Here is a 12,885-nt window from a genome sequence, read left to right as displayed (position 1 = left end):
TCCACACAAATGACCTACTTGCTCATAATTAAGAAACAAATGCTTGTTCTTGTAAACCACTAAGAATGTGGGGTTGCTTGTTATTGAGCTTTTTCACAGCAATAGCCAACTGATACAGGCTGCCCAGCTCCAGGGGATGAATCATAATTGATCTAAGCTAATTCTGTTATTCTTTTCAATACAGTTGATTTCCAGATTCTCTTGGAGGCAGGAGTGTCCAAATGACACAGACTGGCCAAAGAAATTTGCAAAGATGTTTACTGGGGACTTCTGGAAAAGTTTTTTCCTCCTTGATAAAAGGCATGGTAGGGACTGGAAGTGGTCTTTCCCTCTTCTTCTTTGCTTGAAAATTCAGTGGACATCTTGAGACCATAAATTGAAAGACACAAAGATGTAAAGCTAACAGCTAAGGATCAAGGTTGTGCATGCATGTTCAGCTGTGTCCAGCTCTTTGCGACCCCATGAACTGTAACCTGCCAAGCTCCTCTGTCCCTGGGATTCTCCAGGCAAGAATGCTGGAGTGGGTTACCATGTCCTACTCCAGGGGATCTTTCCGACCAAGGGATCAAACCCACAACCCCCGGTGTCTCCTGCATCGGCAGGTGGTTTCTGTACCACTGCACCATCTGGGAAGCCACACAGCCAAGGATGATGGAGCAAGTAAAGTCTAGGCTCTTGATGACATGGCTTAGTGGTTGACCAACATCAATGACCGCCAATGTCTACATTCTTTATTTAGTTAGATTTTCTGCTTCCCAAGGCACTCCTGACCTAGTATACTTAAAATAATGTCAGTTTAGTCATCCTAGGCACTGTTTCTCTGAGGTGAGTGATGAAAGAGAAAGGGGAGCTGTATGATTACAAGTCTCCTCACACAGATTCTAGAAAACTTCATTTACTAGGTTATTAGAACCTTGCCTTTATCAAAATGTTTCTAATAACAATGAAGTAGTTAGCTATGGGTACTTGTAACCAAAAATGTTAGGGACTGATGTGGGTATAGAAAAGTACATCCTGGCCAATGTTGGAGACATCTATATCAAATGGCAATTTCTGAAAAGGAAGCCATGCCCACAGTGCAACCATATAGTAAGAGCATCTCTTGGAGGGCTGCTAGGAGTGAGCTGTCAAAGGTGTTCAGTAAATGTGTGATGCGTGTGATTCCACCATCTTCAGTCTGCACTGAGTGTATCCTCAGTGTGAATTTGGAGTTTGTGTTAATTGCTACTAGATGAAAGGGGAAGACTTCCAATGGGGAAGACTGCAAGACTTTTTCTTGCTTGAGATGCATGAAGAGTTAAATACATGAACCAGGGAACTTGATGCCTACACAGATCATTCTTGGAAAAAACCTCTATGATGTTGAAGTCCATTCATTTAGTAAGAGTAGTAAGGCAAATTGTTCTTGTTCATACAGGCAGTTTGAACTCTTTACAAAGCCAGTCTCAAAGGAAGACATAAAACAGAATGCCTTAGTCAAGAAAAAAAAAAAAAATTCTTGGTGCTATGCTCCTGCAGAATTTCTCAGTGTTGGAATGAGCATCTGTGAGGAGGGGTGCAGCCTCCAAGCCAGCTAGCCTCATGAAATCCGCCTGTCCAATTAGCACTTCCCTTTTAAACTGGCTGTCAGATCTAACCAGCAGGCATGTCCACAGGGAGGGGGAAAAAGACATTTAATGAACTTAAGAGCACAGTAAAAATCCTTGATACATTTTTCCTTCTTTGGTAGAAAATGTTTTTTCTGATTTATGGAAGAACTTCAAGGACACAGGACATATCTGGCATCCTATGCTCTTTACTACTGACCATGGGAGTAATTGCTTTCAGTATTTGCAAGATCCCAATATAAAGAGCAATTGGAATGTGTTCAGAGAGAGTACTGGAAACAAGGGCAACCAGCCATCATAACCTGGACACTGAATTTTGAAAACCCGAGTCCTTCAGCAAAGTGACCAGGAAGTAGATCTACTAAATTGTAGGACTGTTCGAGTTGCTATAACAAAATACCATAGACTGGATAGCTTAAAAAAACCGAACATTTATTTCTCGCAGTTCTGGAAGATTGGGAAGTTCAAGGTCCAGGTGCCAGTAGATTTGGTATCTGGTGAGGGTCCACCTCCTGGTTCATAGGTGGCTGTCTTCATGTGTCCTCATGTGATGGAAGAGGGTGGTGGAGCTCTCTGGGGTCTCTTTTATAAAGACACTAATCCCATTCATGAGGGCTCTGCCCTCAAACCTAAGGCCCCCTCTCCAAATACCATCACACTTGGGGATTAGGTTTCAACATACAAATTTTGGGAGGACACAAACATTCAGTCTGTACCAAGGAACAATGAAATCGTCACAGAAGCCACAGTAGGATACTTCTGGAATGGATTTGAAGATTTTCCAAATGTCTTGGAAAATAAAACAGAATTAATGATGTTGATACTTAAGGACTGGCTATTGGGGAAGTTCAGAGATGCCATGTCCTCCAGGTTTGATGATCAAACCAAAGCCAGCATCCCGTTACTTGAGTACACAGGGTGAGATGACAATTGAATTTTGTCTCTAGGCTGCCTAACTACTTTATTTGCTCAGACTGAGGTCCCATAACGGGGTCCATAATGCTTATGGATTAATTACTCTAGAAGATTAAAAATGTGGAGCAATGTCTCTACTGAGACATCAGATACGGCTAATGTTCTGGTCTATGTCGGAATTCTCAAAGGACAGTGTGACCAGGAAGTCCTTAAATTTGTGCAAGGTGGAAATTCTTAAGAACTCACAATAAGCAATTTATTGGAAGAGAAGCCAGGAGCCTTCTGGCAAATATATGCTAATGAAGACATGAAGAAGATATGAAGATTCTTTAAAAAAGCACCAAAAGAATGTTCAAGAAAACCCTGCAACCATGATCCTATCAGTGATTAGAGCTGGTATTTAGATTGATCACTAAGAAAATATCTTCATAAAGAATATGGAATTCAAGACTGGGCTATTATACAGTTTATACTGTTTCTAGAGATGTGGCATTTATCCCAGCTGGAATTACATGCAAGGTTCATAACTTATGTAGTCACATCAAAGTGTTTGAAGAGTCTGTTTCTCCAGAGCATGTTAATGCTTCTGGCTAACTCAGGAGTTCTGGTATCTGTCACAAACTTATACTAATCATGAAGATAAATTAAGGTGAAGAATGTTATTTACCACAGAGTGAAAGATGCACTTGCCATACTGAAGACCAGAAAATCCAGTTTGGACAAACCCTAAGGGTCCCAGAGATGCCTTAACTCCTGCACAATGAAGATAAACCCTTCAGGCAGGATTCCCTTGGACCTTGAAAATCATATTACTTCATCCTTTTTAAAACCTACCCAACTTTTGACGAATACATAGACCTACCCTGTCTAACATATTTCTACTGTTTATAGACACTAAATGTATATATTTAACTTCTATTTAAAGAGCATGCATTCTTAAACTGTGACAAAGTTTTTTACTAAGTACTTAGTACAAAGCTTTTACTAAGCTGTAAAAACAAAACTTATCAGCCTGGGAGCACTGTATTTGGATTGTGTTTTGCTTTGTGTCTGTCTGATTGCTCCCTCCTCTGCCCTTGAGTGAAGAACAGTGAAGATGCAGTTCTCATTGTATCTCATAGGATTGGCATTATATAGCATTATACATCAGAAGGCAGTGGCACCCCACTCCAGGACTCTTGCCCGGAAAACCCCATGGATGGAGGAGCCTGCTAGGCTGCAGTCCATGGGGTCTCTAAAAGTCACTGACACGACTGAGCGACTTCACTTTCACTTTTCACTTTCACTCATTGGAGAAGGAAATGGCAACCCACTCCAGTGTTCTTGCCTGGAGAGTCCCAGGGATGAGGGAGCCTGGCGGGCTGCTGTCTATGGGGTCGCACAGAGTCGGACACGACTGAAGCGATTTAGCAGCAGCAGCAGCAGCAGCAATGAAATAATTCTTGGAGTTAATCATCATTGTTTAATAAAGTTTTTTATTTACATAAAGCTTCGATAATTTTAAATGCTAAGCATTTGCATTAAAGTACTCATATGACTTAAAAAATTTTACAGGATACCTTTGCTTAAAAAAAAGTGATGCAGCATTAGAACATGTAAGGCATAAGCTAAGGGAGTTGCAAGGAGAAATAGATGAATCCGTTATCATAATTGGAGATTTCAGTGTCCCTCTATCAGAATGGACAGACCCAGAAGGCAAAAAAGCAGTAAGGACATAGTTGACCTCAATCAGTTGAACCATAGCTGAACCATCAATCAACTGGATATAATAACATCTACAGACCACTTCATCCAACAATAGTGAAATATACAAGGACTTCCCTGATGGTCTAGCGGTAGGACTGTGCTCCCAATGCAGAGATCCTGGGCCTGGCCAAGGAACTAGATCCCACATGCCACAACTAAAGATCCTGCATGCGGTGGTTAAGACCCAGCACAGCCAAAACAAACAAACAACAACAACAAAACCCCCCCACAAAAAAAAATTAAAAAACCATAAAATATGCATTCTTCTCAATCTCACAGGGAACATTCACCAAGACCACATTTTGGAATACACCTTAACAAATTTAAGAGAATAGAAATAATGAAATGTCTGCTCTTTGACTATGGTGGAATCTACTGGAAATCAAGAAAAAAAAGGTAATTGATAATTTCCAAAATATGCTATGATTAAGCAACACTTCTAAATAACACATTAGTCAAAGAAGATATTTCACAAGAATTTAAAAAATACTTTCATCTGAATAAAAATTAAAGTGCAACTTATTAAAATATGTGAGTGAAAGCAGTGCTTAGAGGAAAATTTATAGCATTGAATGCACATATTAGAAAAGAAGACATTTCTATAATCAATAATCTAAGTTTCTACCTGAGAAAACCAGAAAAAGAAGAGTGAATTAAATTAGTAAGCAGAAGAAAAGAAACAATAAACATTAGAGCAGGCATCAATGAAATTAAAAGAAGTTACTACGGAAAACTGGAGGTTTCTCAAAATATTGAAAATATAACTACCCTATGATCTAACAATTCTACTTCTGGATATTTATCTGAAGGAAACAAAAACACTAATTTGGAAAGACATATGCACCCCTCTGTTCATCGCAGCATTGTTTACAGTAGCAAAGATATGGAAGCAACCCAAGTACCAGTTAATAGTATATATATATAATTATATATATTTTTATATTATTTATATAAATTAAATATATACATTTTATAAAATATAAGTATATATTTATAAATATATTTTATATACTTCATATTTTATATAAATATATATCTATAAATATATTTATATATCTTATACAAATATTTATTTATATATATTTATAATGTTACTCAGCCATAAAACAGAATGAAATCTTACCATCTGCAACAAAATGGATGGGCCCCAAGGGGTATTATACTAAGTGAAATAAGTCAGACAGATAAAGACAAATACTGTATGATTTGACTTACATGTGGAATCTAAAACACAAACATGGCAAAACAGAAAGAATCATACATACAGAGAACAAATAGGTGGTTGCTAGAGGGAAAAGGAGTGGGGAAATGAGAGAAATGAGGGAGATTAAGAGGCACAAACTTCCAGTTAGCAGATAAATGAGTCTTAGGTCTGAAACGCACACTGTGGGGAACATAGTCAATAATAATGTCATATCTGTATGAGATGATGAATATTTACTAAACCTATTGTAATCATCATTTCATGATGTATGTAAGTGGAATCATCATGCAGTACACCTTAAATTTATACAGTGCTGGATATCGATTATAGCTCCAAAAGATCCAGAAACAGAGCAAAAACAAATGAAATTAAAAACAGGAGATCAATAGAGAAAATCAGTAAAACCAAAAGCTGTTTCTTTGAAAATATGAATAAAATTGATAAGCGTCTAGCCAGGCTAAGAAAAAGAGCACACAAATTACTAACATCAGAAATGAAAGAAGAGACATCCCATGATCATTAAAGGGATAATCAAGGAATACTATACAACTCTATGCCCTTAAATTCGATAACCCAGATGAAGTGGACCAAATTTTTGACAGGCATATCCTGCTTAAACTCACGCAAGAAATACAAAATCTGAATAGACCTATATCTATTAAAGAAAGTGAATCAATAATTAATAACCTTCCAAAATGGAAAGCACAAAGCTCAAATGAGTCAACTGGTGAATTCTACCAAACATTTAAGGAAGAAATTATATTAGTTGTTTGTAATTTCTTTCAAACGAAAGAAATAGTGGGAATATGAGGAGATACTTCCTAACTCATTCTATGAGGTCAGCATTACCCCAGTACCAAATCAGGTAAGACATTCTAGGAAGAGAAATCTATGGACTGATGTCTGTCATGAACATGGATGTACAAATCCTAAAAAAAAAAAAAAAGAAAAAAATAGAAAGAAATGAGCAAATAAAATTCAATAGCATACAATTGTGTCATAATATCCACAAGGGATTTGTTCCAGGACCTACTGCAGATACCAAAATCTATGGATCTTCAAGTCCCTTGTATAAAAAAAACCTGCACATAGATGTTTACAGTAGCCTTGCTCATAATTGCCAGATCTGGAAGCAACCAAGATGCCTTCAGAAGGTGGATGGTAAATAACCTGTGCTATAGCAAGGCAATAGCATACTATTCAATGCTATAACGGAATGAGCTATGAAGGTATTAAAATACGTGGAGGAAACTTAAATGCATATTACTAAGTGGAAGAAGATAATCAGCAAAGGCTGTATAATGTGATTCCAACTATGACACAAAACTATGTATGTAGACAGTAAAAAGATAGGTAGTTGCCAGGAACTGTCAGGAGAGGAATTAAGAATAAAGTGATGTCATCTTAGATTATCATGTACTCTACTATCCCACTAATTGCTGCCACTTTCCAGTATTTGACTTATGCCATATGGTAACAAGCAGGACTTCCGTGAATTCTTCCACAGTTTCTTAAACTGGCCTAGTTTAAGAATTTTTAACATTTTCATGTCATCAGAACTTGGATGAGATATACTGTAACTATCGGATTAATTAACATTATGATATTATAAACATTATTGATTACTTACATAGAATTACATAGAATTCACTTTGTGAAAAGGATTCAGGTTTTGTAATCAAAGATCTGAATCAGAATTTGATGTCCATTTTTTATTCATCACTTTGGGCAAGAAACTTCACTTCTTCTGGGCTATACTAATCACTCTTCTGACTGATTTTTATGGAGATGAATGAGCTGTTTTATGGGTGTTGCATTTTGTGAACTGCAGAGGGGTCGGGATAGATAAGTTTCTATTAATACTACAGGTCTTCAGGACCTCTGTGTGCAGTGACAGTGAGGCAGCAATTTTCATGTGGTTGATCTGAGGGAAAATATCTGGTTACAATCTTTTCTTGCTATTTGACAGTTAGCCTACCTGTATGCGATATTGATGTATCTGCTCTGAAACTGTGTAAGCAGTAGTTTCTAGGCCTGTAATAACTTGACTGCATGAACCATTGCAAATTAGGAACTATATCTTACCTTTTCACAAAGTATAAATTCAAAAGTTTACTGAACAAAATTAATTTTTTGAACATCAGAAATTTCTAGGCACTCCTTGGGTTAGAACATGGTGGGTGTTTACAGGGAGATAAAGGTTCGCTAGCTTTTGTGGTGCCCTGCAAAAAAGTCCAAGCCTCCAGGCACTCTTCACAGACCATGAGAATTAAATCTGGATCCACTTGTCTGGGTAATTGATTTGATCTGAGCTGATAATACAATTTCTCTTATGTCCCTGAGAGAGCTGAATTGTTTCAACGCAGACTAGGTCCCTAGGTTGAGCCCCAGGGTGCTGGGATGACCAGTGGCAGTGCTATCTCCTCTGGCTTGCAGTCCAGACCTTGGAGACGTCTCCAGCTCATAAATGGGATTATGTGGCTCCTGGAGTTATTTTAGTCACATAAGGAGCAAGGACTCAGATATATTTCTAAGGAGACTATTTCAGGAAGGGAGGGGGACAGGTACTTCCCTTCCTTTTTATAAGCAAAAGAGAAAAATCACTGTTTGTCATCACTCCCTTACAGAGTGTCCAGCTACTTGGGTGAGACACTTGACCTGGCCATTACTGCAATACCCTAGAGGGGTGGGGCAGTGTATTTCTTACATGAACACTGATCCAGAATACCTCATGTTCACATTCAGGATAAAACTGATAAATATTGAAAACCTCAATGGTTTTTCCGTAGTTATAAACTAATCTGCTGAGTTTCTAACCAAGCTCACTGATGGTAAAGATACCCCTGGACTGTAGATGTCTCTTCATTCCTCCTTTTAAAACATGCTTCCCAGGTGGCCTTAGTGGTAAATAACCCGCCTGCCAATGTAGGAGATATAAGAGATGTGGGCTCGATCCCTGGGTTGGGAAGATCCCCTGAAGGAGGGCGTGGCAACCCACTCCAGTATTCTTGCCTGGAGAATTCCATGGACAGAGGAACCTGGAGGGCTACTGTCCATGGGGTTGCAAAGAGTTGGACAAGACTGAAGTGACTTAGCACACACACACACACACACACACACACACACACACACACACAAGGCTAGTAAATTTTTATTTAGGGAGAAACTTAAGGGTATGGGGCAGGGTGTAAGTAGAAGCTTACAGTGAGTGAGAAGTGAAAGGGTGGAGGACTAAAGGCCAGTCAGGACTTGGGGGAAGGGGTAGAAGAGCCTACTCTCCAAGGGCACACTGTGACAGATTGAAGGGGGCACAGGAACCAGAGGTCAGAGGTCCTGGAGGTGAAGGCTCTTTGGTAACTTATCTGCTGAAGTTCTAGGAGTCTTCGCCCTGCATGGGAGTGGGGTGTTCCAGAGGTTGAGAGGAAGGTGGGTGTGTGTCCCTTCAGGTCCAGGGAGGCTCCTCCCCCAGTAGCAGCTGGTCCTCTCAGACAGACTGTTTTGTCAGGAGAGAAAGCTGCTTTTCGTGGTAGGTCCTCAGCTTCAGCTCTAGCGCCAAGGAGAGGATGTGAGCAGGAGCCCCAAATTCCAGGGGGTGGAGGGGGCATGAAGATGTAGAAACCTCAGAGTATCACTTCTGGCTTCAACACCCAAAGATGGGAACATCGGCAGGAGAGTCCGGAGTGGGAGTTAGAGTCAACCTCAAAGGCGACAAGCATCACTATCTCTCTGACGACTCCAGTTTATAAGAGAGGAAGTCTCCATTGTTCAGAGTCTTCAGTCTTCTATCCTCCTCAGAGATAATTCTTAGTGGGTTGTTCAGAGGCTCCTGAAGAGGCACCAGAAGGGGCAGAGCAAGGCATCATGTAAGGGCTGGAGCTCAGGAGCCCTCAGAGCTGCACCGAGCACACAGCAGCCTCCCACCTCCATTCAGCAAAGAGCCAGAGGCTGGGATGGCCCAGCCCACATGCTTGTCAATGTTGGGGATGATGTGGGCTCTCCAGCAGATGGGGCTTAGGGTCAGGACTGGGATGAAAAAGATAATCCCAGAGGCAAGGACCAGAAGGACTATGGACTGCCTGTCTTCTACGAAGGTGTTATACCTGGCACCGCTATACCTGGCAGACAAGCAAGCTCAGCAGAGCTACAAGGAAGATGATGATGCAAAGGGGTGTGGGCAGCCTTGCACTGCCTCTGTACACAGAGGACATCCGTAGCCCCGCCCATACCAGCTGGGTTGGCAGTTATTCTGCTGCTGAGGCAGGCGGACACCTCCCACAGGGGCAGCATCCAAGCATTCACTCAGCTGAGCAACGTCAGGACAACTGACGCCCTGGGTTTGCCAGGCCACCGAGGCTGTGGTGAGGTTGGGAAGAAGTATGAAGGAGACCAGAGAGCCTCCAGTGGGCGGGGGTGCGGGCAGAAGTGGGGATTGCTAGACCACTGCACAACCATGGAGGAGGAACGGAGGCCCCAGCTCTGACCCAGCTTCACAAGAGGGAATACACCCCATACTGGAGGTGCTAAGTTTGCAGGAGGCCCCAGGGTTGTGGTGAGGAAACCCACTTCCTGGCTTTGGGGACCTCAGTAGTTCTTAAGAGAGCAGGTCTTGGAGCCAAATGGAGCTTAATATCCACTCTGCCACTTACTAGTACAATGGACTTGGGCAAGTCACCTCACTTTCCTGGATCTTAGTATCCTACTAAGATCCTTAGTGTCCTACTCTGAAAATTAGAGATAACAAGACTGCATTTTAAAATGTAGCTAACATGCTAAGGGATGGACTAAATGGCACGTAGTGAGCCCTAAAAAATGTTAGGTGTTCCCATCATTATACCTCTGAAGTCCCTAAGACAGAGAGGTGGAATTCTCGAGTGATTCGATGCTTTATCTTTGACCCTCGCTCTGCCATTCTGCACCCTGCACCCTCCCAACTCCATCAACATGCACGTGCGCATGTGTCTGGACTAGAGCACTGGGAGGGCAGGACCAGGAGTGCGTCTCTGTGGCCTGTACGGAGGTGTATTTGTTGAATTGTGACTCCTTTTAATTGTATAGAGAATTCTGCACACCATTTGTCTGTTAGTATATTCAACAATGAATTATTGCTATCAACGCATGGGTGCTTAGGCCCTCAGTTGTGTCTGACTCTTTGTGACCGCATGGACTGCAGCCCTCCAGGCTCCTCTGTCCACAGAGATTCTCCAGGCAAGAATACTGGAGTGGGTATCTCAGGGCTAGAAGGTATCTCAGTGATGACAGCCTTCTCCTGCCTCACTGATGAGTAAACAGATGCTTATGCAAGTTTAATATTTTGTCACTGCAAATTATTTATTAAAACAAAGAGCCATGCCTCCTCCAGGAGATCTTCCCAACCCAGGGATCAAACCCAGATCTCCCACACTGTGGCAGATTCTTTACTGTCTGAGCCACCAGGGAAGCCCAGGAACACTGGAGTGGGTAACCTATCCCTTCTCCAGGGGATCATCCCAACCCAGGAATAGAACTGGGGTCTCCGGCATTGCAGGCAGATTCTTTACCAGTTGAACTACCAGGGAAGCCCATCAAGGTATTACCATCTTAACTGCAGAAGATTTTTTTTTTAATTTTTATTTTTACTTTATTTTGCTTTACAATACTGTATTGGTTTTGCCATATATTGACATGAATCCGCCACGGGTGTACATGAGTTCCCAATCCTGAGCCCCCCTCCCACCTTCCACCCCATATCATCTCTCCGGGTCTTCCCCGTGCACCAGCCCCAAGCATCCTGTATCCTATATTGAACATAGACTGGCGATTTGTTTCTTACATGATAGTATACATGTTTCAATGCCATTCTCCCAAATCATCCCACCCTCACCCTCTCCCACAGAGTCCAAAAGTCCGTTCTATGCATCTGTGTCTCTTTTGCTGTCTTGCATACAGGGTTATCATTACCATCTTTCTAAATTCCATATATATGTGTTAGTATACTGTATTGGTGTTTTTCTTTCTGGCTTACTTCACTCTGTATAATAGCCTCCATTTTCATCCACCTCATTAGAACTGATTCAAATGTATTCTTTTTAATGGCTGAGTAATACTCCATTGTGTATATGTACCACAGCTTTCTTATCCATTCATCTGCTGATGGACATCTAGGTTGTTTCCATGTCCTGGCTATTATAAACAGTGCTGCATGTCTCTTTCAATTCTGGTTTCCTCAGTGTGTATGCCCAGCAATGGGATTGCTGGGTCATAAGGCAGTTCTATTTGCAATTTTTTAAGGAATCTCCACACTGTTCTCCATAGTGGCTGTACTAGTTTGCATTCCCACCAACAGTGTAAGAGGGTTCCCTTTTCTCCACACCCTCTCCAGCATTTATTGCTTGTAGACTTTTGGATCACAGCCATTCTGACTGGTGTGAAATGGTACCTCATTGTGGTTTTGATCTGCATTTCTCTAATAATTGCAGAAGATTTTACGTAGCATTCTTGTGATCAGGGACTCTCAGGGCTAGAAGGTATCTCAGTGATGACAGCCTTCTCCTGCCTCACTGATGAGTAAACAGATGCTTATGCAAGTTTAATATTTTGTCACTGCAAATTATTTATTAAAACAAAGCAATGCACAGTGAAAAAATCCTATTAAACTTTTTAGTGGGAGTAGGATGTGACAAGGAAAGTATAGGGATAGATGGAGACAGCAGAGCCAGTTGTGACTGAGTTGAGGGTTGAGCTATGCTTTCTTTGCTGCTCACAGGGGAGAGTCTGTAGCATCCTGAGTGGGAAATACAGGTCTATAGTGATGGGCATATAGATTACTCCTGCTGGAGATCTTCCAAATGATGTAGAGATATTCAGGGTGGCTGAAGTTCCCATTAAAAGTTGGAAGTGTTAAAAGACTGAGGTAAAATGTAAAATAGTGATTTATTGTCTTTGGTTTGAGATATTCCCAATTATTGGACATACCAATAAAGACGCACTTTCTGGGTAATTTAGCTTCAATAGCCAATCATAATCCCCATGATCCTTTATTCAAGTGACATGAACATATCAGTATATTTTGTGGTGTTCATTATTCCCTCTAAGTTGGCTTATATAGTCAAGAGGATATTTTCTATCTAGGATATGAATTGGGGGATGAGAAGAGTTTAATACAGGTCGGATACACCAAAGGGAAAGGATTTAGGCATATTCAGTTAGCAGGAGTTCCAAAGATCTTCCAGGTTTCAGGACTAAAGATAAAGCAGAAATGTAGAACAGATTATGTCACATAAGGGGAACCTTTTGAGTGGGAGAGCTTAGTGGCCCTGCAGGAAAAATGAGAAAGGTCAAGATCTCAGAAGTCAACTTGGAGGATGACGTCTGGTTCTAATGCAACAGAATAGGAGAGCAAGATAAATGCCCAGGAGGCCAAAGGAGCAGAGAGTA

General features: G+C 41.1%; 2 pseudogenes; both read left to right on the top strand.

The window, feature by feature from the left end:
* Positions 979 to 1,686, top strand: LOC108633294 (annotated as a pseudogene).
* On the top strand, positions 1,778 to 3,411 carry LOC102183275 (annotated as a pseudogene).

The sequence above is a fragment of the Capra hircus genome, chromosome 2, assembly GCF_001704415.2.
Source record: "Capra hircus breed San Clemente chromosome 2, ASM170441v1, whole genome shotgun sequence".
Classification (NCBI taxonomy): domain Eukaryota; kingdom Metazoa; phylum Chordata; class Mammalia; order Artiodactyla; family Bovidae; genus Capra; species Capra hircus.
This window is presented reverse-complemented; position numbering and strand designations above follow the sequence as displayed.